This window comes from Triticum aestivum, chromosome 3A (genome assembly GCF_018294505.1).
Source record: "Triticum aestivum cultivar Chinese Spring chromosome 3A, IWGSC CS RefSeq v2.1, whole genome shotgun sequence".
Lineage (NCBI taxonomy): Eukaryota > Viridiplantae > Streptophyta > Magnoliopsida > Poales > Poaceae > Triticum > Triticum aestivum.
The window spans coordinates 463826475-463845098 of NC_057800.1; the positions used below are offsets into that span (position 1 = coordinate 463826475).

The 18624-nt window shown below is 43.0% G+C and overlaps 2 long non-coding RNA genes across 14 annotated transcripts; one reads left to right on the plus strand and one right to left on the minus strand.

Annotated features, from left to right (window-relative positions):
- The first annotated feature begins 4365 nt into the window (after positions 1-4365).
- On the plus strand, positions 4366-7899 carry LOC123061658 (uncharacterized). Of its 2 annotated transcripts, XR_006429211.1 has the most exons (4): positions 4366-4786; positions 4874-5120; positions 5978-6150; positions 7202-7899. It is a non-coding gene; the product is annotated as an uncharacterized lncRNA (long non-coding RNA). The 2 variants fall into 2 exon arrangements; XR_006429210.1 differs by having other exon boundaries at positions 4386-4786; positions 5978-7899.
- A 1537-nt stretch (positions 7900-9436) lies between these two features.
- LOC123061657 (uncharacterized) lies at positions 9437-17848 on the minus strand. 12 transcript variants are annotated; one of them, XR_006429207.1, is made up of 12 exons: positions 16704-17846; positions 15719-15808; positions 15275-15438; positions 14362-14462; positions 14218-14261; positions 14053-14122; positions 12700-13956; positions 11781-12615; positions 11434-11471; positions 10803-10938; positions 10411-10553; positions 9437-9818 (listed from the first exon to the last, which is right to left on the minus strand). It is a non-coding gene; the product is annotated as an uncharacterized lncRNA (long non-coding RNA). The 12 variants fall into 12 exon arrangements; XR_006429206.1 differs by having other exon boundaries at positions 14053-14136; XR_006429201.1 differs by having other exon boundaries at positions 12700-14261; positions 16704-16893; positions 17046-17848.
- Between the last annotated feature and the right edge of the window lie 776 nt (positions 17849-18624).

The following is an 18624-nucleotide window of genomic DNA, read 5'->3' on the forward strand; positions in this document are numbered from 1 at the left end:
GTTTGTCCATAAAATCCAAAAAATTGTTATGGAATTTCAAAAAATGTTCTCATTTCAAAATTTTGTTCACAAATCCCAATTTCTTTTTGAATTTCGAAAAATGTTCCCATAACGAATTTTTTTCACAAAGTCCAAAAATGTTCGGGTATTTCAAAAAGTGTTCCAACTTTCCAAAGATTTTTCATGTTTAAAAAATGTTCTCATGTTTCAAAAATTGTTCACAGATTCAAAACATTTTGTTCACAAATTTTAAAAATGTTATCATTTTCTTTTTATATTTACTTTTTTTACATTCCACTAATGTTCCATTTTTTTGAATCACAAATTTGAAAGTAATCACATTTTTCAAATATTGTTCACAATTTCAAATAATGTTCTTGTATTCAATTTTGTTCCTTTTTTATTCACAAAAACTATTTGTGTTTAAGAAAAATTGTTCCCATTATGAAAATTTTGTTCTCAAAATTCCATAAATGTTCGGGCTTTTGGAAAATGTTCACGAATTTCAAAACTAAATCTGTCAAAAAATGTTCACATCTTTTGTTTAATTTTTCGGAATTTGAAAATATGTTCAAGTTGTTAAAAAAAATTATCATATTTTGATACATTGCTCGTTTGTTGAAAAAAGATCACAATTTCAAAGAAAAGTTCAAAAAAATTGAAAAAACTGTCCGAATTCTTCATTGGTATTAGTTCTTATACCAGCACGCTTCATATTTAGCACCAAGGCTTGTTAGGTCTATTGGTTAGCTCCTCTTACGCAACATGGAGGTACAGATATCGAATCCTTGCAGGCTTGTTTTTTTATACTAACATCGCAGTGCTACTGTACAAGCAGGCGCGCCCACTATTTGGGCCGGCCCAGTCGGGGATTCCGTGCGTGAGCACCGGGTACTAGTGTTTCTGCAAACCGGCGCTGCAGAATCCGCAAAAAGTGTGCGTGTTAACTAACATGAAGGTCCAGATATCGAATCCTAGCAGGCTTGCTTTTTTTTCATACTAACATCGCAGCGCTACTATACAAGCAGGCGCGCCCACTATTTGGGCTGGCCTAGTCGGGGATTCCGTGCGTGCGACCCCAGATATTGAATCCTTGCAGGCTTGCTTTTTTTTCATACTAACATCGCAGCGCTACTGTACAAGCAGGCGCACCCACTATTTGGCCCGGCCCAGTCGGGATTCCGTGCGTGCGTCGCGCGGCTGTTTGACCCAGAACACTATTTGGGCCGGCCCAATCGGGGATTCCGTGCGTGCGACCCCAGATATCGAATCCTTGCAGGCTTGCTTTTTTTTCATACTAACATCGCAGCGTTACTGTACAAGCAGGCGCGCCCACTATTTGGGCCGGCCTAGTCAGGGATTCCATGCGTGCGTCGCGCGGCTGTTTGGTTACTATAGTGTTTCTGCAAACCGGCGCTGCACAATCCGCAAAAAGTGTGCGTGTTAACTAAAACATCCCGTGGTTCGAACCTGGCTCACACAGTACCGATGGTAGAACCAGCGAGCCTCCACGCGGGATGTGGTAAATTTAAGTTTTTCCTTCTTTAATTCTTTCTTTTCCCTTTTCCTTTTTTATTTTCCCTTCCCTTTTCATTTTCTGTTTTCCCTTTTTATTTTTTCTTCCAGGTAGATGAATTATTTGCAAATATGTGAACATTTTCTTCAAATAGATGATTTTTTTAAATCGATGAATTTTTCAAACTAGATTATTATTTTTCAAAATGAATGATTTTTTTTTCAATTTCAATTAAATTTTTTTCCAAATTGTGAACGTTTTTCTTCAAATTGATGAACTATTTTCATATTATTCGATGAACTGTTTTTGAAAATCATGAACTATTTTTCTAATTCGATGAATTTTTTTAAAAATTTGATGATTTTGTTTTCAATTTGGATGAGCTTTTTCTAAATTCGATGAACTTTTTTTAAATCAATGAACTAGTTTCCAATTTGATGAACTTTTTTCAAATTTTATGAACTTGTTTCCAATTCGATGAACTTTTCTCAAATCTCATGAACGTTTTTCATATTTGATGAACTTTTTTTTCAAAGTTGATGAACTTTTTTTCCAAGTTGATGAACTTTTTTTCAAACTCACAATCTTTTTTCTATGTTGTACTCTTTTCAAATTCATAAACTCGTTTCTAGTTTGCAATTTTTTTAGAAATATATTGAACTTTTTTTAAGCAATAGACTTCTTTTGGATTGGTGAACTTTTTTTGATTACATGAACATTTTTTATTTTTGGTGAACTTTTTTTCAATACACGAACTTTTTTTGCATTTCGTGAACGTCATTTGAAATTTCTGAACGTCTTTTCAAATAATTGGAAAATTTAATTTTACAGTGTATCACGCAATAAATAATGCGTCTTCCTTTCTGTTCTTTAAGGTTTCGCACTGTAAATATCCACGTGCAGTTTAGTTGGTCGATTGGTTAGCTCGCTGTACCAAAGGCGCTGACACGAATTCTAATCCTGGTCCGTAGGCATTTTTTGCGGGGTTTTTTTGGCGCTGCGCGCTCGTGGGCTGGCCCACCGAGACGCTGCTGCGAGCTGCAGCAACCGGCGCCGGCAGCGCTGTATAGGAGGTCCCCGCGGTGGATCCTATTAATGGGGCGTCCAAACGTCCGGGCTTTGCTGCAGGCCCTCCGAGTTGGGCTGGCACACGTAGACGTCGCTGTTTTCTCTGTTTCTTTTATTCTCTTTCCTTTATTGTTTCTTTTCCTTTTCCGTTTTCAAATACTTGTGCTCAAATTAAAATTTAGATCTGAATTCCAGAAAACGTTATTATTCAGCATATATCACCAAAATTTTCAATGTAAATTTAACTACGGTTCAACGCATATCACAAGAATGTTCAATTTGTATTTAAAAATTAGTCAGCACTAGTAAACATGCCCGTGCGTAGCAACGGAAGAAGAAAAACTCAATGATACTCCTACCGAATAATAATGGCCTAAAACACAGATGTGATGATTTGATTAGCAACCCACCTCAATTATCCAACATGAAAAATAAATATAATTTAAGCCAAACCATCTTTGCAAATGGGTAAGAAATGTATGCATTATCTGGTTTGTAACCTCCATAGTTTTATTCCAACTTCCACTGTTTCAGGTGCTATACACCCATAAAGGTGTACTAATTGTCCATACTTAATGTGAAACATATGTAGTGTGTGAGAGAAGGACCCGAGGTTCATTAGGTTAATTGTTGTGACAGATTCCCTGACCGAGAATTGAAAGATGATTATTATTTTCTAAACCTTGGAATTTTCTCTCATTGGCAATCTTTTTCGAAAGCTTAATCAAATTACATCCTCCAAGGCGAGTGGCCACATCCTCCACTAATTGAGAGGCGGTGGTTACGGCGGTGCCTCCGACTCTCAAGCCATGGTGTCCGAGGTCGAGTGCGCGGCGCGACAGCAGGCGAGGTACAACCGGCGCAATGTCGGTCGCCACCCTGCGCTTGTCAAGACGAACGTGGCGCCAGGATGGGTCAGTAATGACACAGATTTCACCGCGGCGTGGGCGCTCGACCACTCCATCACCACCACAAAGACAGCCGCCAGGCGCCACCGCCATGTTGACGGCGAGCTTGCTAAGATTGGCAAGGAGTGGTCGCTTAGCGACTGCTCCGCCAACGCCGGCAGGGGCAAGGCTGCCGGCAGGGGGCCGCCAGCGCCTTCGGTAGTGGCCAAGGCGACCCTTCACATTGCGCAACAGGAGGAGCTCCTCCGCGAGCATCAGTCACGACGACGCCGCCGCCGCCGATGGCACGTATGCCGATGGCGGTGCGGCAGGACAGGGCGGCCAAGCTTAGGAGGTGCTCATCTGATATAGGGTTTAGTGTTTTTAATATATTTTTAGTAGAACGGTCCAAATATCGCCCGTTTATGTAAATTATATTCGAATTTGAGTGAAATCCGCTCGGCTTAATCGAATTTCGTGAAGTTGGTTCGTATTGTTGGTCGGATGTATGCGGTTAGCGTTGGATGTCGGCCTCCGGCATCTGTGTCCGCGGACTGGTCTCCCCTGTCTGCGGACGGATGCGAAAGAAATTTTGTAGGTTGTGGTTGGAGATGCCTTTATGCTCAAATCTGATCCTAATTGAATGAGTACATGCCTAGTCACCGAAATTTTTAACCTGGATGTTATCTTAGCTCCTACATGTCATATTTCACCCATATCTTATATCCTGATTTTTTTGAATTAGTTATGGTATTTGAATCAGGTGCTTTTGTTCAAATTCAAGAAAACAGCAGAACTGCAATATATTTGTTCGGTGATGATTCCCTTATTCAAAGTTCATGAAAACTTATAAATGGAGGTCATATGTTATTTACAAGCTCTAGTAAACATTTCATGACCATTGGAATTTTATATCACCTATTTATAGTTCAAATTCAAAGTTGGGGCAGATTTGAATTCGAATTCAAAAATGGGCAGTCAAATACTCTCCGAAAACTCTAGGAAACTTTATTTTGATTTTCTTTCAACTCCTCCTTTGCCACTGACCAGTGGGTCTGGATCAGTCCAGCACCGCAAGGGACACGCGCCTGCCTCCTGCCCGGCTGTCTCTTGATCTTTCTCCTCCCCCCTCCGCTACCTCACTCCTCATTCTTTTCCTCCCTCCCTGGATCCCCTCTCTCGTCAAGCTCGCCGTTGCAACGCCAGCCGCAGGGACCAGCGGGATCCGCCAGCCGTCGGTCCGGATCGACGTCCACGCCTCCGGCTCTGGCATGCACGCCTGCTAGACACCGCCGTGAACCACCTCGTTTCTCCGGTGAGTTTTTGCTCCTCGGTAGTTTCCCTAGCTCCATTGTTGCTCCTGCCATCCCATTAATGGTGATTCCCGGCGCCGGCGTGCAAGAACCTCTTGAACCAAGGCTGCCTTTCTCGATTCCATCAGCCGCCGTTGCGACGCCGCGGCGGTCATCCTCCTCCCCGAGCAACTACAGGGACCGTGAGGGGCTCTGCGTCTGGACAACGGACTCGAAGCCGCGGGTCCCTCCTACTTCTTCCTCGACCACTGACCGCCATTGACGTCGTCCGGAACTCCCTGCCATCCGTCCTCTCGCCTCCCTGATCCGTCCGACCAGGCCGCCATGAACAACAAGGTGAGGAGTCGTCTCTGCCTGCTGCTGGCTGCTTGCTGCTATTGTTCGCTACTGGCTTGCTTTGCTGTTTGCTGTTGTTGCCGCTGCTGGCTGCTTGCTTTGCGGCCTGCTGCTGGTGGTTGTTTTGTTTGCCGCTGCTGCTTGCCTTCGTGGCTTGCTGCTGCTGGCCTTGAGCTGCGGGTAGATGAGAGAGAGAAAGAAAGTTCTACTATACGTTTGTGCAGGGAGATGGCCGGATTTAGATTCACCTCTGTACAGAGAGATGATCATGTTTCAGTACAGTTTAATTCACTTGCTCCTCACAGTTTCAGAATAAGGCTAGTCTTCCCTGTGCATAGAAGTCTCAGAAAAATGCTCAACCTGCTGAAGGTGTAAAATCCATAAAAAATCATTCCAAAGCACTGGTATGGAGTTGGATGATTGAAATTGTATTGTAGCAATAGAAAACGTGAACATACTTACCCCTTAAGTTACAGCCGTGGCCCACTTGTAGGTCTGGCCCCACATAACATCTGTCCCTCCCTTTTCAAACAGCTAGCCGTCGAGTTGCACTGAGGGAAATTGTTTGATGAAAAGTATTTTTTGTTAAATTGTACCATATTCCGTACTTTCTGTAGTACTTTGGATAGCTAAAACTTAATGTTCGAAGGCATTTCTCAATTTATGCCTTTCTGGTATCATTTTACCAATGTAAATGAAGAAGAAACTCAACACATCTTGCCTGCCATTTGCATGATTACCAAATGAATGTGCTTTATCTTGGCAAAAAAATAATGCTTATACCAATTATTTTGACCAGTTTTTTTCACAATATCTTGTTTTCCTTACAAGTATTTATTTTATTTATCATATTGCAGGACATTCATGAGGGTTTCAATTTTTCTCTGCTGATGATGAATCCTCCTTTGGAATCTTTTAAATAAAGTTTTCAAAAGATGGCCGTGAACTTGTTGTTGGAAACAGCAATGAGTCAATATGTATTTATGATCTTGGAGGAAACAAAGTGACAGAGCGAATTCATGCTCATGTGGTATGAAAGTCAAATGCACTCTTTCTTTTGTTGCTTCCATAACCTGTCCTTACAATGTACACAACACTGTTTGGTGATAGACATATCTTCTTAGGTCATATTCGGATGTACTTCTAAAATCATTTCAAGTATCTAATGTGAGCATTGGTACTGTTTGCATGCAAAGAAAATTAAAGAAAAGAGTTTGTTTGTAAGATTTTAGTCTGCTGCCAATAGAAATGCACTTACATTATTAGTAAAACAAAAGCACTTACATTGCATATTCTACACGCTTTTGTACTGCATCCTCTAATGGTTCGTTATGACTGAAGTAATCATCCACATAGGCATAGCAGATTGAAGTAATGAACCACAGAACGCAATAGTTCTTGGTGGTGCTTTAAGCATAGCAGTTTGGATAGATACTCATAGCATGCTAGAAGTTGTGTCTTGTAGATTACGAAACTGAAATAAAATTTGTCTTTGTAGGAGTCTCACAGTGTAGTGTAGTATCACAGAAACACCTAATGCCTCTAAGAGGTATTTCCAAACCAGAAGCAAAAAGGAAAATCTCAAACAGTTTGTGGCGTGCCAACACTATTCAATGTGTTTGGCTTTTGTTCTTGAAAAAAAGGTGTTTGGCTTTCTGCATAACTGCAGAGTGATGGTATATGATGAAAGGAAACATTGTAAATGTTAGAACCACTAAGTCTGAAGTAGATTAGATGACAAGTAAATATATAAATATCAGTAAAACGAATCACTACATCAGCTGAAGCAGCAGCTGTGTTGGTAGTCTGTGCAAGCTGGAAGTTGTCTCATTCGGGCCTGCAGTATTTGGCCTACGGATACATGAATAGATGTTTATGCAATTTGTTAGATATTGTAAAAATTCACGACTTGCAGTATTTGTCATCTGTATTTAGTTTATTCCTCTTCCTCACGCTGAACTTGGAGCCAAAGACCTCATGTCCTGCCGTAGCTGGCCCCCTCTGCTGCATCAAGCATCCACCATGGGAGATTGATTCCTTAATTAATCTGAAAAGAGTTGCTTGTGTTGATGTACTATTAGAACTTCATAACAGAGGAGATTGGAAGATGGAGAGAAAGGGACAAGGGAGAGGCGGCCCTCAGCCACAGCCGCCCACGCCCAGCCTCGATCCCCTCCGGATCGGGATCGGGAGAGCCAGCGCTCGATCCCTGCCTCGCCTCGCCACCTCGACGTCGGCGAGCCCTGCCAAAACCAGCTTCACAGGCGCCACCCTTCCTTCCTCTCCTTCCTCTCGTTTTCCCCTTCCTCCATCCCGTGCTCTCTCTTATCTATCTCTCTCTCTCTCTCTCTCTGTTCGAACAGGAGATACCCAGCCGCCCCAGCTAGGCCCAGTCGAGCCACGTTATCCTTCAGTTGAGATGGACGGCGGCGCAGAGGGGACGGCGAGGTCGCCGGCAAGTACAACGACGACCGATTGGCGGAGGCTCTGGTCGAGCGGCGAGCCCTCCCGGGCGGCGCACAGCGAGGAGCTCGGGCGCGCGGAGGAGAGGAGGATCTGAGGCTTAACGGTGGTGCAGGGTGCTGCGCTCGCCAGCGTCGGCCGGCGCGGCACCGGATGAGCGTCGGGGTGGGTGCCTCCTTGCGGCTGGAATCGGGAGGCGAGGGAGAGAGAGGAGAGCCCGTCCTGGTCCGCGGGTTGAGTATAGGGATTTATTTGCAAAGTTGTCGAACGAAACGTTTTTTCACTTAAAAAAGGAGTGCGGGTTGAATACGAAAAACTATAGGGACTTTTCTGCAAAAACGGCGGCGACGTACGACCAGACGCTATATGTGCTTATATATATATATATACTAGTAAATAAATGTGCCCGTGCGTTGCCACGGGTGACAATGCAGTTGAACGAATCAAACAATGGTTAAGTTACATGGATAACTTCTTGAGGATGGAATGCATGGATAGTATCATGAGATGACACTAAAACCTACAAAATATTATTCAACCATTGATAATGCATGGATAGTATCATGAGGTGACACTAAAACCTACAAAAAATTATTCAACCATTGATAGGGTAGGTGCATCAATCAGTCGTGTTTTAATTTGGTATGGAGCAGATTTTTAGTTTAGGGATTGTTCGGATCTCCTTCAACTCCATGCTTCACCAACTACGCGGATCAGAGGCCTCTCATACAATTTGGTGAAGTCGAAATCACAGAGCTTATTATATTTTTGACGACAATACCATCACCAAGTTGTGTAACACTTAGTTGCGAAACGAACCTGGTCGAAGCGCTAGCCATGACGTCGCCATTGTTCCCTTCTCACGAGCCCGCCAGGGCCGACCGCCATCCCTCCAGCTCATTCTATTCATCTGCTGCCCCGCCATTGCATGTCGTCGACTTCCTCCATGCCGTCTCAGTCTTCCACACCATTGGCCTCCTCCCCAACATCGCCATCTTCCCCGGTATAGACAACCTCCCCAACATCGCCATCTTCCCCCGTATAGACAACCTCCCCATCATCGGCCTATGCTATGTCCACGACGAACCCCTCAACCAACAGAAGTTGACCATCACGTCCCAAACGGTGTGGCCCTTCCACAGAAGCTGGAGCGCGGCACTGAAGCGTCAACATTTCTAGACATTTTCGAAACCCCGGCACCGCCATCTTCCCTGGTATAGATTACCTCCCCATCGTCGGACTATGCTATGTTCATGACGAACCCCTCAACCAACAAAAGCTGACCATCACATCCCAAACGGTGTGGAAGTTCCACGAAAGCTGGAGCGTGGCGCTGAAGCTTCAACATTTCTAGACATTTCCGAATAGGCTTACATGTATGCTTCTTGCCCTGGAGTTGCCACCCCGTGGAATATTTTAGCAATGTTAACTTTAGCTAGAAATATATATCTCCTCTAGTAATAGCTCATTAGAAAAATGATGGTTTTCACTTCTATACTCTGCATGTAATCTTTCATCAAGCTCCCACACCTAGATATAAAATCGCTGCCATTTGACATACAATCGTCGATTACAATATTTCTCTAAAGAACCTTTTTATTCTATTTTTTTGCTGGCTCTAGTATATCATAAATACTAAAATGAAGAAATTTGAGGATATGTTATAAATTTCAGTGTTGCTACATCTACAATCCATATGATAAACAATAGTGACCCGTAGCTCATACATGTACAATATCCATGTTAGAAGGTTCATCACTCTTTCCTGCTCCATCCTTGCTACAGTTATGAGAGTATGCATACAATGTGTTATCCTTGCAATATGAGATGCAAAGTATAGACCCACAACAGTATTTCAAATAGGCAGAAGAGAGAGAATATATTGCATTACTTCTATAAGAAATATAATAGTTTGAATAAATTGGTATCCAGGTTTGTCACTTAAGGAAACATGTTTCCTGTAATCTAGACACTTGAAGCGGGCAAGCAGCTAAAATAAACTTAGTATGAAGCTCTACAATTCTCTCATTGGTTCTGACATACTGCAATTCCCTCGTTGGTCCTGACATATTGGATCCTTCATCATGCATCCTGGGTTAAGGTGGTTATACTTTCCAAGAAATTTAAAAAATCTTCTTGCTTCAGTTGCTTGTTACCTGTCATACAATGTGTTATCTCATCTCAACAAATACTGGAGGACTAATAGACACAGTCCTGGGCTAGTTGAAGTGGTTTCTGCAAAAAGGAAATTCATAATATTACAAATTGCAAGCTGTCCAAAGAGAAAAATCAGGTTAACTTGACGATTTGACAGTTACAATACTGGAGAAACTGGAATTTACAAACTCAACTGGTACTAAATAATAAAGCAGAATCAAGTTGTACATCCACTTCTTTCTGTTGTGAAAAAACTTATGCATCATGCAAAACACTGAAATAACTACAGAATTTGCACAAATAGAAATAGCAAGCTTGTGACACAGTAATCAGGTTATCCCGATGGTGCTCAGACATGTAATTAGAAAATATTTGACTGGTGCAGACTGAAGTAACCATCAACTAAAGTCGACCATAGCTCCAAGATCAAAATGTAATAATCATAATACAAGTTTCCTTCAAGGAAAAATTGTAACATATTTGCTTGTACTCTGGTAATAGCTATAATCGTTCGTAAGATAACCAATATGTATTTTGACAAACTGATGTATATTTTTTATCCATTTTTTGCGACCGGATCGCCCATCGATGTAGGCAGGCAAACGCATACAGGGACTTTGTGGCGCTGGCCTGATATAATGTAAATGTAGAGGTGCCAACTATTAGTTACCTGGGAAAGACGATGTGTTCATCAGAGCCTGGACTCCTCTTTTCCCTTCTGTAGCTAATTCAGGTTGGAAAATTGATGAAAAATTCTTCAGTCATCATATGCAGGAGTCACTCAATCTGACGTAGTAGAGCATGAGTCATTACCTGGGAAAAAATAGGATGGGTGAACAAAATAATTATTTCTCCTCAATCTGACAAAGCAGAGCATGAGTATACCCAAATAGTTATATAATTTGCGTGCTTTTCCATACTACCTAGATAATTAGATTTCCTTGAAGGCAGAATCCGTAAGAAAGGAATATGCAGAAATTAGAAAACCAACATAAAAGCAAACTAACATTGTTCTAGCCTTACAAAATCAGTTGTATTAGTAAGAAAACCGAAACTTCTTACCCTGGTGCTTGCAGGTTTGAATCACTCCAAGAGATCAATGGGCAAATCATGGTAGCTGCTTTGTTCTGCTGATTGTGCCGACATAGGGATGGATTGCATCGCTAATTTGACAGCCAATAGCGATGGGAGAACATCTCTGACAAAAAACAAATTCATGATGTGATCTCTATTCTCTGATAGCCGGTGGAGAAAGGAGATTGGAGATATAGGAATATAATGAGGGGGTTGGGGGGTCCAAGGGGAATTTAGGCCCATCAGATTTACTTCTAAATACTGGCATTGTGACTGAAAGATCAATTATATTGTTACAGAAAAACTACCGAATGAATGTGGATTTCATAGTTAGAATTGCAAGAAAATTTAAATGAATGTGCTATATTTTAAAAAAATTCTAGCCTTGAACCCTTTTGCCACAGAACAAAGTAACCACATACATACAAATCTATATAATACTCGTACTACAGGCAGCTAGTTTAATTTCTGTATGTGCAACAGTTTCAAAGTCTGGCTATGGATCTTCAAAGAAAGGATTATAAGCTCTAGGAATGATATTGAGAAATCTGGAAAGATTGTATAACTTAAATGTCAATTATACTACATAGGATAAATAGTTGAAGTCTAGGCACCATACCTCTATTTACGCTAGAAGGCAGAAAGATTAGAAACACCCTGCAGATAATCAGAGACTTAGTCTGTATTCGCTAGAAACAGTAGAAAATATGCAAATCCTATATCCATACAGAATATCGACTTATTTTGTTGGCTAACGCGGGGTATGTAATAACATAGAAAAACATCTGAAAGCCTCCTGCAAACTCCAAACCAAATTGGCCAGCTGTAGCATTTTCTTTGAAGGTCAGGTGTTTCATTGTGTTCATGTAGCAGCTCTGGAATACATGGTGTCGCTCTAGGATGCATAGTAAGGCTACAGCAGTCAGTAGAAGAAAATATGAGGAAGATGGGCGAAGCCACACATACCAAAGGAGCACAAGATTGCATGGAGGGGAATTCAACCCAAAGCCATCCCCAAGGTGCAGGAACGCGACGCCGTCCGGCACGTCCCCGAGACCCCAACGCCATCTCTTGAAAATAAACCGTGAGGGTACCTTGCATGCCAGACTTACTTCAGAAAAGGCACTGGTTTCAAGAATCCAATGAACCGATCGCCCAAGGTTGCAACATCTGAAAAAAATGACAGATAAGCAAATTCGGTCAGAGCGCAAAAGAACTATGAAAACACAAAATCTCTCAGTTTTGTACAGATCAATGGCATATTTAGGTGGTTTGTCATGTTTCTAACAGAATTCAGATTCAACCAAAGGAGGTGTATGACAACTGCATTTGATCCACTTATTAAACTCGGCTGTACATTCTAAAGTATTAAAGTGGAACGTTATGACTTGCAGAAGTGAGCTATTGAGGCAGTAGATAAATTGTATTGCTATGGGGCAATATGGATAGTAGTACAGGCAGACTTTGCACAAGTGGAATCATATATGTCTCCTCCCGCGTGTTGACCAGCTCGTCACAAAGCGGACTTGTGATAATAGCGGGATCGGCTGTCTGTCAGGCCTCCAGGAACAGCAGGTTCTTCTCCTGAGCGCAGCCCTGCTTGGGTGGGTCTCAAAACCACAAATCAGCAAGGATTGAAGAGCAGTCTGAACCAAAATTTCGGGGCGGCGCTCCGGTGGCGACGACGGCGGGGCCCGGTTGGATCCGGGCGGATCTGGCCGGGGTGGATCCATTTCCGGTGGATTTGGCATGGAGGCGGCCGGATCCAGCGAGATTGAAGGCCAACGACACCATGGAGGTCCTGTCCAACGAGAAAGAGGAAGAGAGGTGAGAGGAGATCGAGAAGAAGGAGGAGAAGGGAGAGGGGCGAGGTGGCGGAGCGAACGGAGATCCAGCGGGGAAGGTCGCCGGCGGCGGGGCGTGGCGGAGGTGTGGGGTCGCCGGCGAGGCATCTTGCGGGCGCGAGAGGAGCTCGCGCAGGAGGGAGCTGCGAGCGGCGGCGCGATCCGGTGTTTTTTTTTTGCAAAAAACGAAACGTTATCCACACTTTAAGTAGGACTGCGCGTTAATTTCTCAGAAACAGAGGGACTTTTTTGCAAAACGGCCGGCGACGTACGACCAGAAGCAATCCCTGGTTTATTAGTAGGTAGAGACTAGTACAAATGCCCGTGCGTTGCACCGGGCGAAATATTAAATATAACTTGCTCCACGTGCAATTGTGAAAAACATTTTTAACCCAATTATTGCAAACGTCAGAAATAAGGTTACACCAGGTATTTCTTTTTGGTATGAAATAGTCTTTCAATCAATTTTATTTTTTGTTGTTCGGAAAAACATGAATATTTCTTTTGTTTTGAGAAGGTGTTTTTTTATTAATTTCAACAATATTTTTTAAAATGGAATCATTTTTATGGTGACGAACATTTTTTTGCAATATAATATTTCATTTGTAATTTGTTTTGCACTATTTTTTGGGCTTGGCCCATTAAAAACTTGACCGACACACACACGGACAACACGCATGAACGCGATCTTTCTTCCCGTTTCCCATTCTTCTCCCCCCCCTGTTAGGATAGTGCCGACGCCACCTACGTTGTCCCCGTCGTTCTCGGAGGACGAGGGCAGGAAGAATAGCGCTTCCAGTGGCCGCACCATCATGTCCTTGGGCGGCTCCCTCTTCCTCCCTGTCCCCTCCCACCCATCTGGAGTAAGAAAGCGACCATGATGAGCTTGCCATGGAATTTAAGCGGCTCCATTGTTCACATCATGTCAGGCAATGTCATTGTCAATTGGGGAAAATCCATATATGAGAACATCAGACATCTCATTTCCTCTTTCCCCACATCCCACATAAACCAGAGCTTCAGAATTGGAGTACCGCGGACATTTTCAAACTCAATAGACGGTATAGAGATGGTACCAAGAAAAAAATATAGACAAAGATTTTCCCACATCCATGACAACAGAGCAGTCAGCTGACCACCTTAGAAAGTGCCTGACTAATGACATTTTTTCCACAACCAAAAACACCAAATAGCACCATGTTCCTCCAAAAACTGAGGGGAGTGATACTGAGGGGAGCCATTTCAAATTAGAAAACACTGGGATTTAATGGCGTTGGAAGGAAATGAAAAATCAACATCTGCAAAATGTTTGGTTATCTAAGAGAAGAAACCATAATAAATAAAAACATGTGTTTTATTCTGGAAATTGAAGCTCGGATAAGTTGTAGACAAACATGTCATGTAAGAAGAGGTGTCCACACCGAGCTTTGATGCATCAGGTCTTCGTGTACGCACATGCCATATCTGCAGCTCATTAACTTCCAAACATTAAGCTAGTAAATTAGTCCTCAAAAAAGTTATACCAAAATAACTTCCTTGCTTGAAGCATAGTTAATTACTTCTTGATGCCCTGAAATTTCAGCTCTAGAAATGTATCCTGCATCTGCATACATAGCAACAACAGTTTATGAAACAAAGTTAAGCAATGGTAGAATGAATGGGAATAAATAAAAGATGTCATAAAGTGATAGCATCCACTTAACCTGTAGGCTATGTTGACCCGCTCGAGCGATGTAATTTACTTTCCCATGGAACCAGATTGAAGAGCGACATGGTGGTTCATCAAATTATTCTCAAAGACAATCTGTCAGAGTTAGATAACATTATAATTTGAACACAGGTTAATAATTAGAATCTAATTTGTTATTTCGAAATCTAAAAGCTCACACTTAGAATATCTTAATCAAGTGGGTGCCCATGCAGCAAGGTGCACAAAATCAGCTCTTGTGGCCTTTGTTCTATCTATGTATGATAAAAAATAATACTGAGTTGTAACTTCAGAAAACCAGAAAATTATGCAATGTTGTACTATGTAGGTCAGTGATATCCATGCCTGGTGATTATTTTCTGGGCATTATGTCCCATAATGTATACTTGAGTGTGGTTTTCAGATGACAAACAATACAACCACAATTTCAGTATAGAGAGATGTGTCATAGTTCGGTGCATCAATTTTTCTTGGCACTAAAAATATTAGAGCTTGGGTAGAAATAATAGTATCACACCAGTGTGAAACATTTTTCTGACTAACTGTTTTAGGAATAAAAGAGATGCATATGCAAATTCATTCAACAAACAACAGCTTCTATGTTTGCCTACTTCTCAACAAAATTTCATAGCCACGGCTAAAACTAAGACTAACAACCACACCAACCCAACAAATCTGTTGGGAGATAAGATAAGTTATGCAAGAAGAAAAACAATACCAGGATTTATTTTACCTGATTTATTCTACCATTAAGTTATGCAAAAGGTACAATGCAACCTTGAAACCACCAAGAGAGGATCTTGTGTATCATTCTCTGTTCTTTTAAAGATTAATAACCAGCGGATGCGATCAGATATGATGGATGAGTGAATATTGCCGCCCTCATGTCAGATAAGTAACGTAATTACCTCTAGATGCGCACCGTGGTTCCACGGGCCAAAACCATTTCCACAGAAATTAGGCATTGGTGGCGGCGGATGATGATGCATCTGGTTTGGACTCGCCACTGACGGCAACCTCTGAAGGTCCCCACCATGATGTTGCTTAAGCAAGGAGGACACCCGCATTATCTCTGGTAGCATAAGTACAACAACAAACATTAGAAGCCAACATTAGCACGAAAAGGTGCTCCATGAAAAACTTTCTGTCGCTGAAGAATCATATGAATCAAGGTACACACACACACACACAGCCTGCACCTTGAGGCCAAAACAGAGTCAAGCAGAGCATGTTTGCATCAACAAGAGAGAAACATAAGCAATCAGGCCATGGAAAATCAGCAAGGACAAATTCCCATCTAGGCCAATAATGGTAGACGGGGCGGCGGCGAGGGAGCGAATCGAGGCTCTCACCGTGGCCCAACAGCTTGATGTAGATTGGTAGCACCTGCGTGAAACAGGACAAGCTTCTGGTGCTCCCGCAACAGCTCCGACATGTAGTGGCTGCGGCGACAATGACGCCATCCAATCCAATGGCACAGGAGGGCACAGAAAAACAGAGACAACCAATTCAGTGAGGCCGCCCACCCAGCAAATAGAATATACATTCCATGAAACTCCCTTTTGGGTTCTAATGATTTAATCCTTGCTATGGAAGAAAAAAACAAACAAAGGAAACATTTACTTTATTTCAGGGTGCCCGAACCAGACTATATACATTCCATGGCTATATGGCAAACCATTAGTTAAGAGTATTTTACGTTAAAAGATTGATACTAATTAACACTACAATGATAGCATCTTCAGAAACCAAATTAAATAACAAACATTTTTAATTAACTACAACAACAGAAAGTACAAGTGTGTATAAGTAAGAACCTAGGTGGAACAGATGTTTGCATAACTACCTAGTAGACAACATATTTGCATCAGTAAGCCATGGTATAGAATTATTTGATTACTTCATGTCTAGACATTCAGGTCCATGTTTTTCTTTGTTTTTTGTTAGTCCATTATTGTAGAAAAAGGCTTATGATCTGAATTCCAATGCTTTCTCGACACTCTTATCCTGTCCATCTAAATCTCAGTGAAGATGTCTGGTCTCAGCCACAACCATGTGTCATAAAAAAACACCAGATGAATGCAGATGATAATGTATATCCTTGATCTATAAAGGATATCTATAAAGACTACAACTTCATGTATTACGAAGCATGAAGTCTGATTTTTGTGGAACACTCATGGTGGTGAAAGCCCTTTCTTTTCGACAAACCACATAAGATAGGAAACAAACCTTACTTCACCTAACAGTTAGCAGCTAAGCCTTCCTCTGTCAATTTTATTGGATATATACAAGAGGATATATTTGATTGCCTAGATTCAGAAAAAAAAATGATACCTGATACTGACCACCATTTATAACTTCTAGTACATTGCTAGGGAGTAGGGATTGGAAGGATCTACATATCCTCTTCCGTAATCCTCCAAGACCAAGAGCAAACTGACGGATTTCATTGAGCACCTCCAGTACACAGCAAAGCAAGCAAATCCAGCCATGGGGCATACCAACGGACTGAGCTTGGATTAACCTGGCATGATTACTGTTACTCGTCACTTCAGAAGCCATGTACTGCCGCAACAGATTTTATTGATAGCCAAGAAAGATTCAGTGCTTGCTTCTCATGGTAATTCCCGGAACAATATAAATTTTGGGATTGAAGAGGTATCTCTGCTTCCTTACTCCCAAGACAGTACTTGTAGAAAATGAATCCTGCAATGACGATGCTGATGAAGCACGACGACAGCAGCCCTAACCACGGAAACCCAATCATCTTCTTTTGCCTGAGATGTTCAAAATCATGAAGGGGTTTCACGACACGCTGATGCAGGCGCTCCACCCGCCTCCACCTCCCCTCGGGTGCACCTGAGGCAACATGGCCCTCCCGGGGGAGAAGCAGGCGTCCGCGTTGTTCAGCACATCCATGGTGATGGCGACGCCTGGGCACCAATTGTGAGGGAAGGAGCCAAGCGAACGAGAGGAAGATGAGGACGGGCTCAATCCGGAAGACCAGCCCGCACCAAGCCCCGCCGCCTCAACAGGAGCCCGTCTCCCTGCCTGCCGGCGGCTCAACGGAGCCTCCACCGCCCCAGCCCCACGGCCGCGCCCGCACCGGCGGCAGCCCCTTGGGGCCTCCAAGCCGATGCTAGGCCCGGCACGGGGGAGGGGCTGGCCCTGAGGAGCGGGAAGCCGGCGAATCCGTCGGTCAGGAGTTGGGCGGCGCCCTCCATCATCGCCGCCGTTTAGGGAGGGACGCGGTCCCGGTTGACGCGGTGTGGGGCGGGCGGCGCAGGGCAGGAGGTGGCGGCGGGATGGAGGTGGAGATGGGATCGAAGAGGCAGGGTCGTGCGGGGCGCTGGGATTTTCTTTCTTATTTTCTCTCCTCTGACCGGTTCGGGGCTGACTTATGACGAGGACTGCAGGTTTAATTATCAAAAGCACAGGGACTTTTGTGCAAAAATGCCGGCGACGTACCACCAGAAGCACTGCGTGGTTTATTAGTAGGTAAAGATAAAGACTAGTACAAATGCCCGTGCGTTGCAACGGGCAAAAAATATCAAAAACCTATTCCGGCGTGCTAGTACGCGCCACTTTTTGTATCCAACTCTAACAAACATCACAAATGGCAGAAGATAACATTACACATAGATCTACTCCAATGGCAACGCCATTGCTCTGATTGGAGTTTGCCATGAATGCAACAGTAATAAATTTGGAGGAAGGTGAACAAACGGTTGCTGAAAGCAAACTGGTACAAAAAGATGAAAATGGTACCTTTCGCAAATTCAAAAATCAAGAAAAAGGCCCGTGTGTGGCAACAGGAGAAAAAGAAACTTAGCACCATCAGTAAGCATAACTCGAAGGCCCTTAGCAGACTTGCACGTACTAAATATGCAATACTCGGCAGGAGGGTAACGCTGACAGTTCCCTACTAACGCTGACAGTAAACTACAATATATGAATCCTAGAGGTCAAGGAAATGAGCAGCTTTTTTTTCCATGTTTACGTGCTCTGATCGTGGTACTGCCGTTGTTGAAGGCACACATGTGGGCTCCACTCTCGACAACCGCTATGGGATAAACTCTGGCCATGATGCAGACCCTGCCACCACCGCCAAAGCTCTTCACCGCTGACGGATCAATCTGCATGACACATTATTCATGTTCAGTAGTGCGTGAAGTGAACACCAGGTGAAATGAAATAGCTTCCCAAACTCACCAGAGTTCTCAGAGATATCTTCTTTTCCTTTTGAAGATCAAAT